This window comes from Phoca vitulina, unplaced genomic scaffold, assembly GCF_004348235.1.
Source record: "Phoca vitulina isolate PV1807 unplaced genomic scaffold, GSC_HSeal_1.0 scaffold5, whole genome shotgun sequence".
Taxonomy (NCBI): Eukaryota; Metazoa; Chordata; class Mammalia; order Carnivora; family Phocidae; genus Phoca; species Phoca vitulina.
Window position 1 is genome coordinate 41842517 of NW_022589708.1, and position 23685 is coordinate 41866201.

Consider the following 23685-nt stretch of genomic DNA (forward strand, 5'->3'; position numbering starts at 1 on the left):
AACATATGTCATACATGCTTAGAACAATGCCTGGAAAATCTTGTGCTTGTTAAATTAATACATTTTAAAAGATTTTTAGTTCAGGCAACTGGATTCACTACTTGGACCCACATTGTCAAAGTAGGAGTTTGGATGTTAACAACACAAGATTTTTAATCCCCAGGAGTCCAAGAAGGAGTTTCTCTGCTCTTACTTCAATAGTATATCAATGAATCCTCTGTCCTCATCTCTGAAAATGAATCAAGTGTATATCACAATGTGTATAATTCAGCCTATTGGAAAAATGGTTGACTTTTCTATGATATGAAGGTAAAGGGAATAATTAAGACTTTTTTTTCAGTGCTTATTCATAGTTCAAAGAGCATGTCACCACTCAATCCATCAAATAGTTTTCAGACATCTGCCTTTTTTGGCATCAACTATACCTTGTTACCCAACACGAGAGTAAATTATCCTATACCCAAACATACCCTCTTCTCTATCCCAGACACAACTATGTTCTGCACTATTTCAACAAAGTTATTGTTTATTTGCTAAAACAAATAAATTAGTAGAAAATTTGGCACAATCACCCACATTGTACTTTTCATCAATACTAATCTTGCATGAATCCTTCCACCTAAGAAGGGTAAGTAGAAATGACCAGAAAAAATTTAGGAAAGCACAGTTCCATAAAAGAAGGCTAGATTTTTCTGGGCACATCCCATACACTGTGATTTAATTTAACTGCCACCCAACAGTGCAACTGCAAAAATAAAAGTGACATTGGTTTATTTTTCTTGTGTTTGATTGTTAAACAGGACATAGAAAATAGTGGACATGACAAAAACACCGGAGGTTTTGACTAAAGCAAAAGCCATACAGTATGGTTATGTACAATAAGGCGATGGTTGTTCAAATGTAGGGTTCAAACTGGCGGGATCAGTATCACCTGGAAATCTGTTAAAAAATGCAAATTCTCAGTCTCCACCCTGGGGGTCCAGCAATCTGTGTTTTACTAAAAACCCTTCAGGTAATACCGATTAAATGTAGGAGGAGAAGTTTTGACTCGAATATGGAACCACTTACAGACCTTTTAACAACATATTACAAATCTAATATGCATGAAATTTACACTTCTTTGAATCAGGTGTGTAGAGAAAGACCTATCTTTACATCTCTTTAAGTACAAATGATGTGACCTAGTTCTCATTGATTGCAGGATAGTTACTATTATCCATCAAAGAAAGATAATCCTCATGTTATTCCATTTGGAACTGAGTTACTTTTGTCATAACTCCTTATTCAATCAAGGCTCTCAGATTTCTCTCCCTTCACATTTATATTTTATTTCTCCCTGGAGTGTGTGGGCTTACATATGTTTTTTAATTCAAGGAGGAAAGGAGCAAGAAGCCTCATAACTATTCTCCGTCTATACTGATCCCTGAGTAGGGGGATCTTCAAAGTTGTGTACGTCAGTCATTATTGATACCTTGGACCTGCTATGTCCTCAGATAGCCAGCTCCACATACTCCACCTTTACCTTATCCTTTTTCCAGAGTACTTAGGGGGCTCTTTTTAATCTAGCCCGCATTTTTATCCCTCAGAGGAGATGGAAAGATTTAGAGAAGCCTCCTCTACTGCAGTGGGGTGTGCTGGACTCTGCAGGCTGCCCAAGGGGGTGAGACCTGCCTGCGCAATTCCATCTTCATTGTTATTTTCCTCTCTGACAATGTGCAGAATGAAGCACTATTCTTGGTAGTATGCAACCCTAGCCTCTAAAAGCTGACTGGTTTTTTTATTGCTTCCCTTTTAGTTACAACCTGGGGATTTAGCCCAGGGGTTGAAGCACTGGGTCCCTTCTCAAGGATCTACATCACATAGATTCCTCAGATCATCTTCTTGCCAGCTCTTAGACTAGGGAAGGTATTAATTCCAAAATCAGTTTGTGTAATTCCCCTGTCCTTTGTCTATAGCTTACCCTCCATGCACCTGATCCTTCACAAATTTGCTTGCCATCCTGGTGCAGGGGCCATGCTATTCTTCTCTGTATCCTTCCAATTTTAGTATATGTGCTGCTGAAGCAAGCACTGCACCTGATCCTTCAAGTTGTAGTATTTAACAGGTGTTAAATATCCTAAGCTTTTGGAATTGCCTTCATTGTACCTTAACCCTATCTTTAAAGTTTTTTACTCTTAACAATTGCAGCTTTTAAAAAAAGATTTTATCCATTCATTTTGTGAGAGAGAGAGAGCTGAAGTGGGGTGGGGTGGGGGGGGCAAGGGGAGAGGGAGAAGCAGACTCCAGCTGAGCAGGGAGCTGGAGGTGCTATGTGGGGCTGGGTCCCAGGACCCTGAGATCATGACCTGAGCCGAAGGCAGACACTTAACTGACTGAGCCACCCAGGCGCCCCTCAGCTTTTTTTTGATATAAAACACATGTTTTCAAATAAGTATACAAAATAAATGGTTGGATTATACAATATTAAACGTTGCCTTTAAAACTATTTTCTCCACATTGGATTTGAAAAATAATCTATAAAGAAAGTCCATTGATTTTTTTATTCTAAGGGTGTTCATCCAACCTTTGAGATAATGCACGCCATGGACTTAACTAGCATCAAGGCCTGTTGGGAAGAAAATGCCTAAAAACTGTTTTTAAAATATTTAAATTTGGTTGCAGAAGCAACTCTGGTTGAAGAGGAGAGAATAAGCAACAATAAATTTATTTATTTAATTATTTAGCACAACACATATTGATTTGAAGAGACCATCTTTAAGTACTGGTTTTGGAAACTAGAACAATGAACAAACTAGAACAACAAACAAACATTGTTCTAAACACTGAACAAAAATTAAAACAAGTAAGAATCCTCGCCCATATGTACCTTTCAACTTAACAAAACCTGAATTAAAGAATGTTGCCTCTTTGTGTCACTGGGCAGTCATTACTGTTAACTTCTAAAGGTCTTATGCCACTTTGAAACATGTTTTTGAGCATACTTAAAGGAGGCAGATTTGTTTTAAAGTCATTGCTTTATTAGTTTTCTCTGTGTAGAAATACATATTTCAAATGGAAAACCAGGCCTTGGTTAGTTTTAACTCTTTGATAAGAGTGTACGGATATGCCATGAGACAATCTGTGAACGTAATTTATACATATCTTTAGATTTATAATAGGGACTACATATAGTCCAGAATATGAAAATCTATTAACAATATTATGGGAGAAGCTCTGATAATTTAGAACTAACTTTCATGTTTTTCAATCATGAATAAAATATTGTCATAAAAAAAATCTACTTATTGAATTATGTCACTTTCATTGCTATGAAAGTGTTTATGTCTAAGAAAAAATGATGGAGAAAATATAAATTATATGATTCTTTATCTTATGTCATCTAGAAATATAAATGGTATATTAAATTATAAAATGTCGTATCTTCTTAAATTTTTGAATCATAGTGAATAACAATAAAGATTAAATTCTACCAGTAAAAATATTCTTATCTAAACAGGCTCGAAGCATATCTTTCACTTTTACAAATATGTTTTTCTATCTAAATACTATCATGTATTTATGTCCTATAAACAATAAGCTATTTTCTAGTATTTCTAGTAAATATTTTCATTATTTACTTTGAAAACAGCTCAAATTCCATTCAAATTAGGAAAAAAAATTGGAATTTACCTCATTGCAAAGTTTAAAATATTTGTTTTAATGCCAAGCATTTGCTATATTTCAAAGCCTAATTTCAAAAGTGGGTATTGAGAGGAGGAATACAACAAACTGTATATTTTGCTAATGGTGCAAACTAGTCCGAATGAACAGACAGGCTGAAAATAGAAAGTCGATGGAGTAATCAATAAACTCAAAGAAGGATGAAATAGAGGATACACAAGTCCCATGATTAGTAAGCAGACAACAGTTCATAGCAGCATCATCCCCCCAAAGAATACAATCTATTTCTCTAATATTCGGTGAAGGAATTAATCTGGAAACTGAACATAAATTCACTCTCAATCTAATAGGTACATTATGGGAAAAATGGAATTAAGTATAATCATATTTAAAAATTGTGTCCAGGTACAAGATATTATTTGAATTCATTATTGTTATCTTTATTATTTTAAAATATATGCTATTTTATGAATAAATACTTCAGGTAATTTAGGGAAAACGGCTGCCTCTGAGAGTGGAGAGAGAGGTGAATTCAGAGGTCATGGCTTACCAGAGAAGAAACTCAGGAGCAAAAAATGCTCTGCGAACCAGTGCTGGGGTAAAAAAACTGGACTGCAACTGACAAATTGCCAGAGTCTCAGTGTGCACAGTTCTGTGAGTTAAAATTTCCAGGGGGACCAAGTTATAGGGAGGCCCCCACACTTTTGTGAATTTTATCTCCAGCGGCTTATATAGCTTTTCACAATAAATATTGAAGAAAATTCCCCTCATGCTTCCAGGAGGGAGAGGGGGAAAAGGATGCATCTTAAAATATGCCAGAACACTCTGTTCTTCTCAACAAGGCCTGCCCTCAGGGGGGAACTAGTTAATAAGAGCCTAACCTGCTGGGATATTATCTGAGCCTAACTGACCTGGGGAAAGGAAATACCCAACTCCAGCCCACTCTAGCCAAACACTGTCTCCAAAGCCAAGTTTTATGAAACCTTTGGTGGAGGTTCTAATTCAGATCTCATGAAGTCTTGTAGTGATATCTTGAAATACAATTTAGAGTCATTGTAAGACATTCTTATTTTGAAATTAGCTATTAGAACTAACACAAAATCTTGTTAAAGAAGCATATATATTGCTACATCACAAATTTACTTTTTCAACATTTGATAAGCTATATTTAAATAAAATTACTTCTTTAATTTCTCTGTATTATTTATTTTAACTTAAAAATAATTATTCTCAGAGGGATCCATTGATTTTATCGGACTGCCAAAGGGGTCCATGGCATAAAAAAGATTAATCACCCTGTTTGTAGGCCACGTGTTTTGGAACTTTGAGTTCAGGATGGTTGCCTTGGTTACCTGAAGCCTGGGCACCAGGAGGGTACCCTGAAATTGAAGCAGGAAGTACAGATACCTGAAGACTTCCATAGTATCTGCAATCCACAACAGGCAGCAGAGTGAACAGTAAAGAACAGGTCTTCTGGAGTGAGAGTGCTGAGTTTGAATTCTAACTTCAACCCTCATTCTCCACTCTTTATCTGAGAAATGGTAGCATTAATACCCATAGCAGAATTGAGTTAAAGATTACATTGTTCAATATATGCAAAGCACTGAGAAAAATATCTGTCCTATAGTAATCTCTCGCTGAAAACTTATTATTTTTTAAAGATAGAATGTTTGCATGATTTCCATTTTATTCAACAATTATGATTCCTCCCTCAAAATTAGCAATAGTTGATGTTTTTATTAAACTAAAAAACAGTTAAATTTGGGGAGATCACATTTTACTTTGAATTCTGTAAGTAATGAGGGTGGTCTTTTTTTCATTTTCTGACCACATTTATTGGTTTGTGAATTATATTTCATGTTATTTCCTTATTATTATATTATCAAATTGACCTCTGGTATTTCTTATTTATAACAATTTTTTCACATGTTGTTTTAGTGTGAATTCCCAGAAAGCAGAGCCTGAGACAAAAGTTTATATGATGATATTTCTTTGAGGAAGTGTAAAACGGAGAAGTGGAAGTGAAGGACAAGGGAATAATAAGGCCAAGAAGGAGAGACAGTGAAAGGATGCTTATCATTTGGTACAAAATGTACCGACTACTTGATCTCATGACATTACTCTAAGTAGCAATAATGAGTGCATCTCAGCAAGGCCTATAAAAGAGAGGAAAGGGTAAGAACTTATGTAACTGGCTCCTAAATCTCACTAGTCAAAGATTTGCACTCCTAGATTTTAACTGACCCCAAAATTTGCTCATGCAAATGAGCTGAGACATTTCATGCCTCAAGGTCAACAAGGAAGCCCCAGATTTGGAGGCAAAAAGTATATGGACTGGGTGTTGGTAAGGGCCCACCCACACGAAATCAGTTGCAGGCAGCAAAGTGCCAGTTGTTATAGCAATCTCTGGGCTGGAACACCTGGCAAGACAAGGGGAGACAAGGCAGGATCTGAAGTGGTGGTTACAAGGTGCTTCATACATATATCCAGATGTTAATCCTTTGTCCTAGAGGTACTTTTTCTGTTTTGTTTTTTAACAATTTAGGGTATAGAAATATTTAAATGTATATGGTCTGATATCTCTGTTTAAAAGAGACTTTATTGGGTTGAATTTATATCATACCTAGTCGTATATATGGTACTTGGTTCATTAGCATAATTTTATCACTTTTCTTTAATGTCAATTAAAAGAGATTACTCCGTCTGTCTGTTAAGCTTATTTTTCTAACATATTTAAACAGAATATCCCAACAGTGATGTTGTGTTGCTGTTAAAGAAAACCAGTACAATACCTCTTAACTGAAATGGAGCTAAATTCAACATAACACTTCCTGACTGCTTGTCATTAGAAATTAAGAATGACTTTTATAAGTTTAATTAATTAACTAACATTTTTTGATAGACATTTTTCTTCTACTACCAAGCAGGCATTATTTTCCTTTCTTTTTGGAGCACATTTTAAAATAAAATGCTGATAATGATCACACAATTATGTTATTTCCCCAAAATAGTCAAAATAAGCATTTTTAAAGAAATATAATTATTTCCCCCTATGAAGGGCTACAGAGTTACCTATTCCTTTGTTATACATGGCATTAGAAATGGAATTAAGTTCCAAAATTATCACTATAAATTCTTGTCTTTTATAGGAGGGATATTTTATAGTTGATTGCAAACTCAATGTCCCATATTAGCAATTCATCATTTTACAATATTAATATTCATTTTTACTAAATATGGAAACTTCATATAATCAGCAATTTCCTCATCAATTTGGGAAAATCAAATTCATTATTAAGAATTAGTATAATATTAACAGCAAAATGTCATTCCTGGTGTAAAAATAAACAAGTCTTGAGTTATGTATTGTATCTGATTTTGCATGTTATAAGAGAAAAATTTTATAATGTAATTAATTTATACATTATTTTAAAAGATATCTTACTCATTTAATCTATGGGCTAAACGAGAGAAAGGAAAGAGAAAATAAAGAAAAAGAAAGTTTATATTTTTTTCTTTCTGAAGTTACCAACACAAACTACAAATGTACTTCTCATATTCTAAACCTAGGCTTCATTCTTAGTCAATATCAATCATTTTTGACTAATATAAATGCAAAATTAAGGCTTAATTGTAGCAATTCATATCAGAAAAATATCTAGAGGTTTCGGGCAAAACTTTTGACCACAGAAAAATACCTATTTCTATTCAAGAGGATACATGACAGGGATGGGTACAATTACATATATTAGAAGAATATATATTTCAGAAGAGGCATGCAAGGACCTTTCAAATGAAAAAAAATAACTGTAATTCATAATAAAGATTTACATTATCTATGACTCTTTTTTAAATGAACAAACTTAGGAAAGAGGAAGAATAGTATTTTATAAGACAATCAAACGTGAAGTAAATAAAGTGAATCAAGTGTCATTCTTATAATATTATACAAATTCTTAGTAATTCCTCAGAGTACTGTAATATGATTTGCTCTTATCTGCCTTGCTACTATACTTTCAAACTCTCACATATATGGTCAACTAATATTTGACAAGGGAGCCAAGGATACTCAATGGGGAAAAGATAAGTCTCTTCAATAAATGATGTTGGGAAAATTGGATAATTACATGCAAAGAAATTAAATTGGACCTAGTATCTTAACATCACTCACAAAAACTAACTCAAAATGGATTAAATACTTAAATAAAAGACCTGAAACCACAAAACTCATAGAGGAAAACATAGGATAAAAGCCCTTTGACATTAGTTATGGCAATGACTTTTTTGGATATGACACCAAAAGCACAAACAACAAAAGCAGAAATAAATAAAAGGGACTACATCAAACTGAAACTTCTGCTCAGCAAAAAAAATAATAAACAAAATGAAAAGACAACCTACAGAATGGGAGAAAGTATTTGCAAATCATACATCTGATAAAGAGTTAATGTCCAGAATATAAAAGGAACTCAGAGAATGCAATTACAAAAAAAAAAAAAAAAAAATCTAATTAAAAATTGGGCGGAGGAACTGAATAGACATTATTCCAGAGAAGACATCCAAAGGGCCATCAAAAGATCTATTATAAGATGTATGATCTCACGTATGTGGAATCTTAAAAAGCCAAACTTATAGAAACAGAGTAGAATGGTGGTTGCCAGGAGCTGGGGGATGGAGGAAATGGGGAGATACTGGTTAAACAGTATAAACTTCCAGTTATTCAATGAATAGGTTCTGGATCTGTATCTCATAGTAACTATAGTTAACAAATCTATATTATGTATTGAAAGTTATACCTCAATAAGGTGGAAAAAAATTAAAACTGTCTCAATAAAGCTGGAAAAAATTTAAAACTATATTGTTTAAATTAAAAATGAATAAATAAATAATATTGCTATGGTCACATGATTTAAAAATGATATCAACAGAAGAAAACAGAAAGCACAGAACTAGCTCCACAAATACACTGATACTTGCTAGAGTTAGCATTACACACCTGTATAAAAATAACAATTCAATATGTGACTTCAGACAATACCCTATCCTTAAGGAATAAAACAAAACTAAAACATTATCTCAGAATATGTCCCAAAACAAACACAGATCTTCCTCGACTTACAATAGGGTTACGTCTTGATAAACCCATCGTAAGTCGAAATGTATGTAATACACCTAACCTATCAAACATTGTAACTTAAACATTCTCAGAACACTTACATTGGCCTACAGCAGACCAAATCATCTACCACAAAGCTTATTTTATTTATTTATTTTTTTCTTATTTTTTTTTTAAAGATTTTATTTATTTATTTGAGAGAGAGAATGAAAGAGAGAGAGCACAAGAGTGGGGAGGGTCAGAGGGAGAAGCAGACTCCCTGCCGAGCAGGGAGCCCGATGCGGGACTCGACCCCGGGACTCCAGGATCATGACCTGAGCCGAAGGCAGTCGCTTAACCAACTGAGCCACCCAGGCGCCCCAAGCTTATTTTAAATAAAATGTTGAATACTTCATGTAATTTATGGAATTCTGTACTGAAGGTAAAAAGCAGAATGGCTGTACAGAATGGTTGTAAATCTACCAGTTGTTGACCCTTGTGATTGTGTGGCTGACCGACAGTTGCGGCTGGCTACCCAGCCTCATGAGAGGGTGTCATACAGCAAACCACTAGTCCAGGAAAACACTGCAATTCAAAATTTGAAGTACAGTTTCTATTGAATGTGTATCACTTTTGAATCATTATAAAGTCAAAAATCATGTTGGACCACTGTAAATCAGGGATCATCTGTACAGATATATTAAATGTGTTAAAAATTTTAACATACTTAATAGAAATATCTTTAAGACATATCTTTAAGAACTGGTATAGAAAAGGTCTTTAAAAAGTATAAGCAGCAGAGATTATAAAATAATAGACTGGTGAATTTTACTACATTTAACAAATAAACCCCATTAAATAGGCATAATATCCAAGATCATAAACAGAAAAGAAATATTTATCCACAATGTATAAGAGAGTCTTCTAAAGTAATAAGAAAAAAATTGTTTCAGTAAAATTGGACAAAGTTAATAAACAGGTATTCACCTAGAAATAGATACGAATGAGTAAAGCATATGAAAGCAGTTTCCAACAACACTAGTCATCAGAAACTGAAATTAAAACATGTCACAATTATCAGATTGGAAAAAGACAAGTTAAAGCACGCTAATGCTCAATGTTGGTGGTGGTGTAGTAAAATGGGAACTATCATAATCTGTTTTGGGAAATGTAACTTCGGGAGATTAATTGGTACTATCTTGTAAACTTGTAAAGTTAAAAATACATACTCTTGAATCAGTGCATATATATGTATATATGAGAAATTCTTGTTTATGTACACTAGGGGAAGTGTTCAAAGAAGTACACTGCAGCATTAATTTTTTTCTAATAGCAAACTTGGAACTAACCTGAATAGTCATCAGTAGGGAAATGAATAAATCTATATGATGTATTCATGTAATATTACTCAAATTTAGGAATAAAATAAATGAAGTAGTTTTATGTGTATCAAAAACAGAGAACACAAAAACCAAGTTTTTGTCTGAAACAAAAGGTGGAGTAAAAAATTTAAGTCTTATGAGGATATTATTTTTCTCTTCCTTTTTTCCTTCCTTCTTTCTTTCATTCTTTCCTTCCAATAAGCTTTACTAAGTATATGCATATTATAAGTGCAAAGATATAGCAGTGAATGAAATCCCTTCCCTCAAGGATTTCATATTCTGTTGGAGTAAAAAGACAGTACGCATATAAACAAAATATATAGCATATCAGATATGACAAGTTCTGTGGAAAAAAAAAAAAGTCAATGGGGAAGGGAATAAAGAGTACTGAATGGGAAGTGGGAATATGATGTTTTACTGTTCAGTAAAGGCCTTGATTTTAAGGGGGAATCTGCACTGAGTTGTAGTTATGTTTTTTTCTTAAATAATCTTAGGAAATTATTTTTGTAATTTATAAAACATTCCCAGTTTTTGTAATTGAGCAATTAAAATTTGATTTGTTTTCAATAATTCCAAGTATCTAAGTAAACTAAGTTATGCCCCAAGAAAGCACCATTTATTGATTCTTGATTATAGCAGTTTTGATTGATAGTTGCATGTGAGGATTGCTCATGATACACTATTAACATGTTCAATAGGAAATTCTTCTAATCCACTTATGATATGTTCTCATTATAGTTTCCATCCAACAAACAACTGAGAAAATTTTATTCCACTCCGCTATTGCATTAAGTCAGGGTTATTTGAAGGTTATGTTGTATTTTCTACAAGGTTGATTTGAAAGCATTTATAAATCTTTTAATCCCTGTGTACCACTAAGCTTATTAAAATTTGGCATGTTAATAGTCGATGTTTGAAATTTTTAATCTGTTGGAAAGTTACACGTTGATTTTTATTTTTTTGCTTGTTTGTTTGCCAACCTGGGAATGGTTACGGAATGATGAGTAGCATAGCAGAAGAAATCACCCAGCTTATACTCTAACAATTTCCCACAAACTTGCTTAAGTGCATGCTTTTAAAAGTCATCTGTTTCCTATACTATTGTTTTACAAATGTGCTTTTGGTGAGCTAACTCTTAAATTTGGAGATTAACTCATATGGGGTAAATTGGCTATATTCAAAACCTATTATGTTGTTAAATTGCAATCAATGTTAATTTGTTGAATCATACAAGAGAATCATATTTACTAATTCTACTACTAATAGTAATAATGCTAAAAATACTACTAGAGGTGCCTGGGTGGTTCAGTCAGTTAAGCGTCTGCCTTCCACTCAGGTCATGATCTTAGGGTCCTGGGATCAAGCTCCTGTGTCAGGCTTCCTGCTCAGCAGGGAGTCTACTTCTCCCACTCCCTCTGCTCCTCCCCGCTGCTCATGCTCTCTCTCTCTCTCAAATAAATAAGTAAAATCTTAAAAAAATAATAAATACTACTAGACTACTAAAAATACTACTACTAAAATTAAGACAGAGTCTAATAACAACTGGTTGACTTACTAAGAATAGTGCTTCCCATGTTCCAGACATTACTGGAGAGAAGATGTTTTATAGTGTTAACTCTCATTTTACAGGTAATGGAACTGAGAAATAGTTGCCCAAGCATGCTAATGCTCAATATTGGTGTGGTGGTATAGTAAAATGGGAATTCTCATAATCTGTTTTTGGAAATATAACTTTAGAAAAGCATTTGAGAAATAAATTGGGTATTAACTTGTAAAGTTATAAAGTTGTAATGGTGTTTGGATTGGACTCAGAGACCACACATTTGAACACTGACCTATGATTATTTCTTTAAAGAAATAATATGAAGCTTAAAATACTTAGTGTAGTTCCTACAAAACCAAAATAATTATGTTTAGAACCTGATATATCAAAAAGAGATTGAACAGGAGAGAACTCATTTCTCCATTTATACCACCTCCACAGACTGGCCTTTTCAAGTTATATGATTTTATAAAGTTTTTAAGACACAGTGATTTGAATTATGTTCTTGAATAAGCTCCTCTTCTTTTTTTAAATTTTTTTTAAAAAAGATTTTATTTATTTATTTGAGAGAGAGAGATCACAAGCAAGGGGGGAGGGGTAGAAGGAGAAGCAGACTCCCTGCTGAGCAGGGCCCGATGCAGGACTCAATCCCAGGACCCTGGGATCATGACCTGAGCCAAAGGCAGATGCTTAACCGACTGAGCCACCCAGGTACCTGAATAAGCTCTTCTTCTAATCAGTGTATATACTATTGGTATCTCTCTAAAATGGAATTTAATTTTCAATAGTTTAATAAGGACATCATCAAAAAACAGCTGAGATATTTAAACATTAATATGTCATTATTTTAAAACAGCTTTATTGAGATAAAATTCACATGCCATGAATTCATCCATTTAAAGTGAGAATTCAGTTTCTAATATACTCACAGGAGCTGTGCAGTCATCACAACTTTCTAATTTTAGAAAATATACATCACCCTAGAAGAATCCCATACTTGTTAGCAGTCACTTTCCATTCCCCTAACCCTAGTCCCTAGCAACCACTGCTCTATTTGCTGTCACTTTGAATATGCTTATTCTGAACATTTTATATAATAGAATCATACAATATATAATCTTTTGTGACTAGCTTTCACTTAGCATAATGTTTTCAAGGTTCATCCATGTATTTTATGCATCAGTACTTCATTTTTCTAACTGCCGAGTAATATTCCATTGTATGGATAGACCACATTTGCTTATGCATTATTTGATGGACATGTGGGCTCTTTACACTCTTTGGCTGGTATGAATAATGCTATTAACTTTCATTACAAGTTTTTGTTTGGACATATATTTTCTATTGGCTAAATACCTAGAATTTGAATTGATTAGTCATATAGAAACTTTATGTTTAACATTTTGATAAACAGCCAGGCTGTTTTTCAAAGAACTGCATCATTTAACATTTTCATCAGCAACATACGAGAGTTCTAATTTCTCCAGTTCTTGGCCAACATTTGTTATTATATGTCTTTTTGGTCACAGTCATCCTAGAGAGTGTGAAGTGATATTATTTTCTCAGATGGCTAATGAATTAGAGCATTTTTCATGGTACTTTATATGTATTTTTGAAGAAATGTCTATTCAAATCACTTAACCAATTTTAATTAGACTATCTGTCTTTTTTTTTGTAGTTGTAAGTTTTTTAAAAATACTTTCTGGATACAAGTTGCTTGTCAGATATATGATTTGCAAGTATGTTCTCTCATTCTATGAATTTTCTTTTCACTTGATGGTGTCCTTTAAAACGCAACAGTTTTTAATGTTGATGAAGTCCAATTTATGTAATTTTTTCTTTTGTCACTTATTCTTTTGGCACCATATCTAAGAAGTAAAATGTATTTGATATGGATAGAAAAAAATACCTTTCCATTACTGAATACCTCTAGAATCTCGGTGATAATTTTAACAACTGAAGTCACTCTTATTGGGAAATGTAGATTCACAGAATATCATGGCCTTTAGAAAAAATCAATGATAAATGACAACGTAACATTTGGACTCATAATGAAAAACCAAAGAAAATTAGCTTTTTAATTCTTGATATTCTGTATGAATACCCAACACAGGTGGGCATATTACTAGCTGAAATTTTAATAGGAATGCAGAGCTCATAAGGTTATAAAAAATTAAAATAATTTTGTCAAATAACAAGGATTAAAAAAGAAACCTCTCACTGATTGGCTCAAAAGTTATCTTTTGTCAATAACAGAATGTAAAGAGTACTTAAACTGTTACTCTTTCAAAAGAGGAGTAAAAATCACTCTACGATTCTGTTTTGGAATTTCAGCTATGTAATTTTTGAAGTTCCTAAAACTGAAAGGCATCCTTAAAAAAAACGCTTTTTATTTATATTTCCTTCTTCATAAAAAAAGGTATTTTATCAATTGTAAAACATATAACATCAATAGATATATTGGAAGATAAGATTGATATGTAACTTTAAAACTTACTCCTTATCACATATTTCAAAATTTATGTTTATGAAAATAAACTAATTACCATTATTAATTAGCTTTATGGACTGAAGTAGTCATGATTTTGAACTAATCAAATATACTCATCTTAATAACATGCCATATATTATGGACTGAATTGTATTCACTCAAAATTGATATGCTGATGCCCTAAGCCCCAGTGTGACTGTATTTGGAGACAGGGCCTTTAAGGAGAGAATTAAAATTAAATGAGACTATAAGGTTGGGACCCTAATCGAATAGGCCTGGTGTCCTTATAAGAAGAGAAAGAGATACCAGAAATCTCTCTGCATGTGCACACAAAGGAAAGACCATGTGAAGACACAGTGAAAGGGCAGGAGTCTGGAAGCTGAGAGTCTTCACCAGAAACCAACCCTATTGACACCTTATTTTAGATTTCTAGCCTCCAGCAATGTAAAACAAAGAATAAATTTCCATCATTTAAGAAGTCAGTGGTACTCATGAGAGACTGTGGACTCTGAGAAACAAACTGAGGGTTCTAGAGGGGAGGGGGCTGGGGCGATGGGTTAGCCTGGTGATGGGTATTAAAGAGGGCATGTATTAAATGGAGCACTGGGTGTTATATGCAAACAATGAATCATGGAACACTACATCAAAAAAAATAAATTAATTAAAAAAAAAGATGTCTGTGGTACTTTGTTATGGGAGTATAAGCAGACTAATTCGCCACTGATATTCATAGGTTGGGCCCAACATCAGATTTTATTTGATATAATATATGGGAAAAGAACATTTGCAGAAAAATCACATATCTGTTTATATATATTGAAGTCAACTCTGTTGCATGGAATTTTAATGAGAATTTTAGGAGTTCAGTTTTTTTTTTTTTTAAATACTAAACATAAAAATCTAGTTTATTTCAGCAAATTCAGTAATTTTATTAATGACATTTAATCTTTTTCTCTAAAGCATCCTGTTTTTATCAAGTAAGAAATTCTATTGTATTCGAGCCAGATATCAAATAGACTTCATATAGATATTTTATTGAAACTCTGGTTCCAGCAACAGTAATCCAAAAACCCTGTAGTTTTATGTCAACTTTGATCAGATCATTGTAGAGAAAGCTTTGCCATATTTGTCAGTCAGTGATAATCATCAAATAGTATCAACTAGAAGAGTTGTCATGAAAATATTCATAAAATAAGTGGTCAATATTTCTCATTATTCTATTCTTTTTTTTTTTTAATAGCCAACTTAATTTTTCCCTTTGGTCTAATTTCAGACTGTGCTATCGTCCATTTGCCCCTCCAGCTTTATTCCTCATCCTCCTCCTCCTAACTCCTTGCCCTAAAATGCTGGCCTATATGTACTCCATCACTGGATTTCTTTTTTTCTAGCTCCTGCTTTATGTCAGCCAATGAGATCCCTGAAAGGTGGTCAACCAGCACAGTAAAGTGAGGGCATTCATTCCTCTGGCTCCCTACAGTGTTACCCTAGTTTGGTTGTGTTCCATGACTAGAAGTCGCTGCTCTTCATAAGCTATCTGTCCTTTTCTCCTAGGTTTTGGCAAATGCTCCCTAACCTACCTTCCTTCTTTTAGTTCTAGAAGTGGTAATAGCTTTGCCATAATAAGCTCCTTAGAATCATACCACCCTTTCTGATATGCCATACTCTGCTCACACTTTTATAAATATTCTCTTTATTAAAAACTCTCTGAAGTATTCTAATTTGACTGTGCCATCTGTTTCATGCTGATACCCTGCCTGAGACGGAGATCTAACTTCCAAACAGACACTTTCAATTTTGAAGAAACTTATGTAACTTGTGTTAGTAATATGATGCTAATGTAGTCAAATTAAAACATCACGAAAACATTTATTTAAACCGATTTTCTCCAAATTATCTATGCGCCAGCTTAGAATTACTAATCTTAGTAATCACAAAGTATGAGTCAGATTTCTGTAATGAGCCTTGTAGACCTTTCCTGGTAATGAAAAATTATTTGAAACCTTAAAAATGTCACAATATTAAACAAAGCAATTAAAGATCGTGACATAGATTCATGAAATTTAGAATTCTATTGTGGCGATAAAACTGGTAAGTTTTTACATTAAAAGTTGATTTGAGCTTCCTATGGTATAAAAAGAACATGTTGTGAACCAGAAGAAGTAGAACATTCTTTTCACCATATACAGAGCTGCATAAAATGGAGATACTATATTTGTAGCAAACATAAAATGCAGGGTACTATATTTAGCAAGTCTCATTTCATGCATCTAGGATGGAAACTGGTGTTTATACTTATAAAAAAGAAACTCAAGATTTTGATGAACCAATTTTGGAAATCATTACTCTATCAAGCCTTTCTATCTGAGAAAATGTTCATCTTTCAAGTCTGAGCTTACATTCTGTTACTTCTGCACTTCCCCTAAGTAACCCCAACTTAAAAACATTTCCTTGGGAATCCAGTCTTCATTCTTATGCAGATTTGATTCTCTCTTCTGTCCTGCTCTTTCTTTTTTTCTTCCGTTATTGAGGAAGGAAAAAGAAAGAAGTTAAAAAAGAAAGCATGATAATGTAGTGTGGATAATACTCTTAGTGCTCAGAGAATTCCCATCCATTCCTCTAAATTTCCTAGCTTCTAGTGAATTTGGGTTAGAGTCATAAGGCCAGTTCCGTCATGTAAAATATGAGTAAAAGCAATAAAGAAATTAGGGCAAAAGAAGGGTGCAGCTCTCAAAAGCAGTAACACTTGGCCTAGGATCTAAGAGGACATCTGTGAAAAAATTATTCTTGAATGTTGAAGATGATTATCTGTATCAGGTAGTGAGAAAAATATTTAGTAATACTGCTGTATGTTCTAAGTAGAAAAAAAAAAAACGACATTGTTTCTTCACTCAGTCGGGAGCTTTAAGGGAAAAAGCTGGAAAACAGGTAAAAATATGTGCCAGTTGTTACTGAATATGTTGAGCAAGACATTACAAGAAAGAGATGGGCTTAAGAAGGAATCGGCAGATTCAATAATTAAGAAGGAGACAGACAGGAGCCTTAAGGAACAGGACAAACTACTGCTCCTAGATCCCAAATAGGTACAAAAGGGATTAACAAAAACTCCGAACAAAATGATCAAACGACTCAGGGATAAACAGATTAAGGCCAAAGACTTTACACGTATTTCTCCTGATATCTTCAATGCAGACAACATTAGACTGAGAGAGAGGCATGAGGCACCCCAGTTCCCTCATCTTTAAAACAGACATTAGTTTCTACTTATAGAGTTATTGCAGGAATTAAATGAGTAAACATACATAAAGCACTAGAAACATGCTACTCACTCATACTAGTTTAAATATACACCGAAATGTTGCTTTCCTTATATGTTTTCTGAGAGATATTATGCCTGATTTTCTCCTTGTGATACTGTAAAAAACAAATACCTAACAAAGTAAGGACAGAAACTGCATATCAATTTTATCTAGATACCTGATAATATATTACCGTATTGAGGCTCTGTGTCTTATTTGTAATTTTAAAAATCTGATGGGAAAGTAGAGTCAGTGAATAATATGTTTCTGAATGCCTGCTATACTTGTAAAAAAGTCGAGCTACAGTCTTAAAATGAGTCTACTGTAATCATCAATATAAGATAAAGATAGACAATTTTTTAAAGTGTTATGGGCCATGGCCCAATGATGTATACAACTTTTTCTAACTAATTAAATGTACTACATAAAGCCAGATGTTATTGTCTAAACTCTAAACATTCCAGTGTTAAATCTGCAGTTTTCATAAATATTGTTGTTGGTTAAGAAGCACAGAGTTATTTTGTAGAAAGAAAGAAAAAGGAGACAAGGAAAGAAAAAAGTGAAAGAGAGGGACAGAGGGGGAGGGAAGGAAAAAGGGAAAATGGAAGGGAGATAGGGAAGAGACTTGTCAAATGTCCTTAATAATTCTGATTCAGTGGGTATACTGTGGTATCCAGAAATGTGTTTTTTCAATAAGCATGCCAGGGAGCTACAAAAATTACTATATTATGAGAAAACTGCTTAACTCTTACAATGGGTTATGAAACAGATTTTAAAGGATTGTTAACAAATTAATAAATTATAAAGACTAAAATTCAGTATCTGTCTTTTATTTTAAAGTAGGATTTGTCAAAAAATAGGATTTGTCAAATTGTTTTGTATCTTTAGATATAGATGTTAGCCTGTCTTTGACATAATTTTATTTAGAAAAGTTTTAATTAACTATTTTCCTTAGCCTCTTGCTCAAGTAGTTAAGTGATCAAATTCTATAAAAATTTCTTTGACTCGATTTCTTTAACTGGTTAATACAAATTCTACTCAATTGGCACAAAAAGATGTATATTTAAGTATACTTGTCATAAGATATGAAATGTAAAATAAATGTAAATAAAATAAATATATTTTTGTACAGTGTATCTGTGATTGGCTAAAGAATCTATTTAATATATGAAATAAAACATCATTCATCATTTTATGTGACCTAATAGTATGCAATTTAGTAATGATAATAAAACCAAAAATTTCCTCCCAAAATGCTACTGCTTATAAATCATCCAGCTCAAATACAATGGTCTGTAGATTAGGACACTGAGTCTGGGAGACATAAAGTGTTTTTAACTCCAAGGATTAGATCCTGAGTCACTGTATCATATTGCATGTTAACATACTATATTCTTCATATATGTATATGCATATATACTGAAAGTTGCTCAAACAACGAAACTAAATATTATGAAAACCAAAGTATTAAAATTAATCCGTAAGTATTGTGTTATGTAAAAAAAGTTTAAAAATAACAATTTTATATGTTTCAGAAACTTTTTAAGGATGCAAGTGATCACAGAAACACATCATATGGACATAAAGATTTATAAGCTGTTAAATGAACTTCAGGGCAGATGCAGAGAACATGTAACACCTGGCATAGATAGTATGTCTAATGATAATACAAATCCTTTATGGTACATTAACACCTTCAAAAATGAGTAATGTCCTAAGATTAACTCCACAGAAAGTTACAGATGAGGGTCAAAATGAAATGTAATTTCTTGAAACTAAATTAGCAAAAGAATTCATCTAACATTCTGTTATATCTGTTGCCATTAATATTTTCCAATAAACATAATTTAAGGTATGTCTATGATGAATGATATTTATTTCTTTTAGGATCTGGGCTATTTTGCTATTTATCTGAATTAGAAATATTATATATTCTATTTCTCATTACGTGCCTAATTAATTCACTGTATTAAAAATTTATCTTACTTTGCTCAGATCAGGCAAACTAAAACCCTTTAATTTCATTGTGCTCAAAAATTAATTCTTTCTGCTACTTTAAGGGCAAATAACTTATTCATATTACTCAACTCATCCAAAAAGCATAATTTTCCTGTTAACTTTTTTTGTGAAACTAAGACTTCTCTGAAAGTTTTTTCTTCTTACAAAATATTCAAACTTCATGATGGATAACTCAGAATAAACAGAGTAAATATAATATTTTACTTCATATGTGATTTTTATTGTTTATTGCATCATTATGCAGAGCACTGTAAAGAATGATTCTATGTAGCCAGTTTTCCAAATAACTAATTCTAATCATTTAAAAATATAAATTAATCTTTGGGTTAAAATTTCAATGTTTTTCCTTTTAAATATTCCTAGAAAGTTATCTCTTTGTTTTTTTAAAATATATATGAATAAATTGGAAAAGACAAAATTAAATTCTGCTAAGCCTAAATAGCAATAGTTTATCATAGGAAAAATTACATGATAGTATTTGAATATTGTATGAAATTTGTTATAAGGACTATCAAAAGATCTATCTCCCATTAGTTGTCCCATGGAAGTATTTAGTTCTGTAACTGTTCCATTAAAGTCTACCACAATAACTGATAAGTTAATTATTATAGACTTTAAGGTTTAGTAAAATCTGTGTCCTTACCTATTCATACAGAATCTTTTCTTCTCATTGATTTAATGTCTGGAATTATTTCTTATTTTAAAGACTTCAGGTTGCAGAACAGAAAATATAAATGGAATCAACTGTTTATGTAGGTAAAGTCTACTGTAAGTGGAACACTAATGTTTTGTTAATTTTTTAAACTTTTTTTTACTATAGTATGAACTTGCTTTTAAGTACCTAGTGTATTTGCCTACTTCCTTTCAATTTTACAGTTGCCCATGAGTTCTTTTATGTGAAAGGTCCAGGATAGACAAATCCAAAGAGAGAGTAGATTAGTGGTTGCCAAGGCTGGTTTGCAAGAGAGTACAGTACTGCGCCCTTATCCATGGGGGATACGTTCCAAGACCCCCAGTGGATACCTGAAACCACGGATGTACTGAGCCCTACAGATACTCTTATTTCATGTGCATACATACCAATGATAAAGTTTAATTAATAAGTGAAGCAGAGCAAGAGATTAACATCAATAGTAATAAAATATAACAATTTTAGCAATATACTGTGTTAAAAGTTATGTGAATGTAATCTTTCTCAAAATAATCATATTTTACTGTATTCACCCTTCCTGTGATGATGTGAGATGACAAAGGGCCTATACGATGAGATAAAGTGAGGGGAATGATACATGCACTATGATGCAGTGTTAGGCTGCTACTGACCTGTTGACCATATGTCAGAAGAGTCATCTGCTTCAGAATCACTGTTGATCTCAGGTAACTAAAACCACAAAAAGCAAGCTGTGAAGGGTGGGGAGCTACTGTGATGGGAAATGAGTACTAATGTGTATGGGGCTTTTAGGAAAAATGATAAAACGTTCTAAAGTTAGATAGTAATGATGATCACACAAACTCACTAAAAACCACTGAAATGTCCTTTTTTTTTTTTTTTTTTTTTTAGGGGGAGAGAGAGAGAGCAGGAAGGCATGTATGAGAGCAGCGGGGAGGGGCTGAGGGACAGGAGAGTCTTAAGCAGGCTCCACACCCAGCCCGGAGCCCAGCTTCAGGGCTCCATCTCAGGACCTAAGCTGAAATCAAGACCTTATGCTTAACCAACTGAGCCACCTAGGTGCCCCCTGAATTGTACACTTTTAAAAGGTGTATAGTTTGGCATGTGAGTTACAGCACAATAAAACTATTCTAAAATAAATCCACATTGGAACTTCTGACATCATTACTCAGTGATGATGGGAAGTGGATGGACACATGACGTGGGGAGTAGGTGGACCGGTGCAAGATCAAAAATATAATTTGACAAGAAACATTTAGTGTGGGGAAATGAAGATTTGGAACTGTGCAAATTAGTAAGAATGAAGTGGGAAAACAGTTATGTCATAAACTGACATGATTTTTTTTTTCCTATGTAGATGGGATGAGTGTATGTTGTAAGACCCCAAAAATGGTTAAAAAATTTAGTTTGTTTTAGGTAATCTTAGAACAATATTGTAAATTTTATGTATATTAAAACATAAGAGCATATAATCGACCATTTCAGTTAAGTATTATTATCTATATAATATTCAACTGGAGCTTCTTTTGCGGCATCATATAAAATTCTTAATGACAAATGGAGATAGTCATAAATTTATATGTGTATAGTCATAAATTTCTCTATGTGTATATGTGTATGTATGTGTGTGTGTGAACAAGAGATTGTGTGTTTCAGTGTATTTGGAGAGTGGGAAATGGTAAAGTAGTTTGGAAAGAAGGAAGCTAGAGTTTTGCCTGAGGCTCACACATTACTCACCTGTTGTAGAAATGAAGCATTCAAGGGTAAAACATTAAATCACTGAATATGATGGAGAGAATTTAATATTGTGGGGGCTCCATGGCTTGACAAAAATTTAAGAATAGAATAAGGTTGTAAACAAGGAGAAAGATCAGATTCTTATTCCAATAAAATTCTTTTCAAATTTTCTCCTTTCAAATAACTTTAAAATTTACACTTTTGCATTTGAAGATCAAGCAGATATTCTCTCCTTGCAAGTTTCTTATGTCAAATCCAAGAGCAAACCTGTGTGGCACACTGGCTGAACCAAACTTATTATCAAGCTGGTATGCCCTGGGGATATAATTTTTAGGCAGGAAATTAAATTTATGAACAGAAATTGAGTTGATTTTAGTAATTATTTAAAATGTATTCCTTTCTAGAGAATCTGTATTTATAGATAATCAGGATACAGCTATTTATCACCCTATCCCCAAAATTGAATATAGATCTCATAATGATGGTGGACAAAACCAATGAGAGTAAAAATAAAAAACATAGTGATTAAGTATGCTGTAGTTTTTTTATCATTGAAATTAGTTTTGGTATTTGTAGGTGATAATATATCAATCAGATTAGATTGTAATGTTGTAGTTTATAAAATATAACCCAATATCTCATTGGCCAAAAACACCAAAGTTTATTTCTTGTTTACACCACATGCCTAAAAAGGGACAGGCAGGTGACAAAGGAATGGAGGCTAACGGAGGCCCCATGTCCACGCAAGTATTCCCCTGTGTCTAGATGGGGAGATGTGTACTGGCACTTAAAGTTTCAATAGTATACAGACAGCTATTTCTTATTCTCACTTTTTATTGGCCAATGGAATGACCATGCTTATCTTCAAAAGAGTCGGGGAATACAATCCCATTATGTTCCCAGAAGGAAGGGTGCAGGGCTTATACGGTAAAGAGCATTAACGAATACTCTTAATAGTTTCTGAGATCAAATTTTAATATACTAAACTGAGACTGAAAATAATTGTTTATCTTGTAAAAATCTGAGAATTGCAGAATTTGAGGAATGTTTAAAAGTCACTGATAAAAGCTCACCATACCACCAAGAATATTTATGATTAGGGTCAGGATTAGGTTTTCTAACTAAGGTCCAAGAGTAATTAAACAACTAAACATCTGTCTAATAAAGAGGCACTTTTATCTTATTTCAATTATAAAAAATAAACATAATAAACATATTTAAATAACAAACTGTATTTCAGTTCTATTAATTGGTATTAGAACAAACTGCTACAAAAAGGAAACCTGGGTAAATTTTATCTCTTTGTTTATGGAATATTGAGATATGTGATTCACACAGAAATGGCTCATGGAAAATGCTAAGTAAAAGCTAGAATTATAAATAAAACCTTTTAAATTTATTTCTCACCTTATAAACAATGGCAAAATGCTTTTTCAGGGTATTAATTTTCTATTGTTGCTGTTAGAAACTATAAGCTTGGTGACTTAAAACAACACAAAGTTAGTATCTTTGAATTATAGAGGTCAAAACACCTAAAATCCATGTATTGGCAGGCTATGTTGTGGAAACCCTAAGAGAGAGCTTCTTTTCTTATCTTTTCCAGACTTCAAAGGCCTCCTGCATCCTTCACTCATAAATCCCTTCCTCCATTTTCAAGGACAACCATGCAATATCTTCAAATCTCTCTCACCACTGCTTCTACCATCCTGTCCCCTCTTCATCTCAGACTCTCTTGTCTCCCTTTTATCAGGGTCCTTGTGATGAGGATAACTTGTTAACAACATATCGAATT

The 23685-nt window shown here is 33.1% G+C and overlaps 1 non-coding gene and 1 pseudogene across 1 annotated transcript; one reads left to right on the top strand and one right to left on the bottom strand.

Annotated features, from left to right (window-relative positions):
* The window catches only part of LOC116631408, a 117237-nt pseudogene that overhangs the window by 77729 nt on the left and 15823 nt on the right, over nucleotides 1-23685 (top strand).
* On the bottom strand, nucleotides 1964-2070 carry LOC116631873. Its single transcript, XR_004299311.1, has one exon. It is a non-coding gene; the product is annotated as a U6 spliceosomal RNA (small nuclear RNA).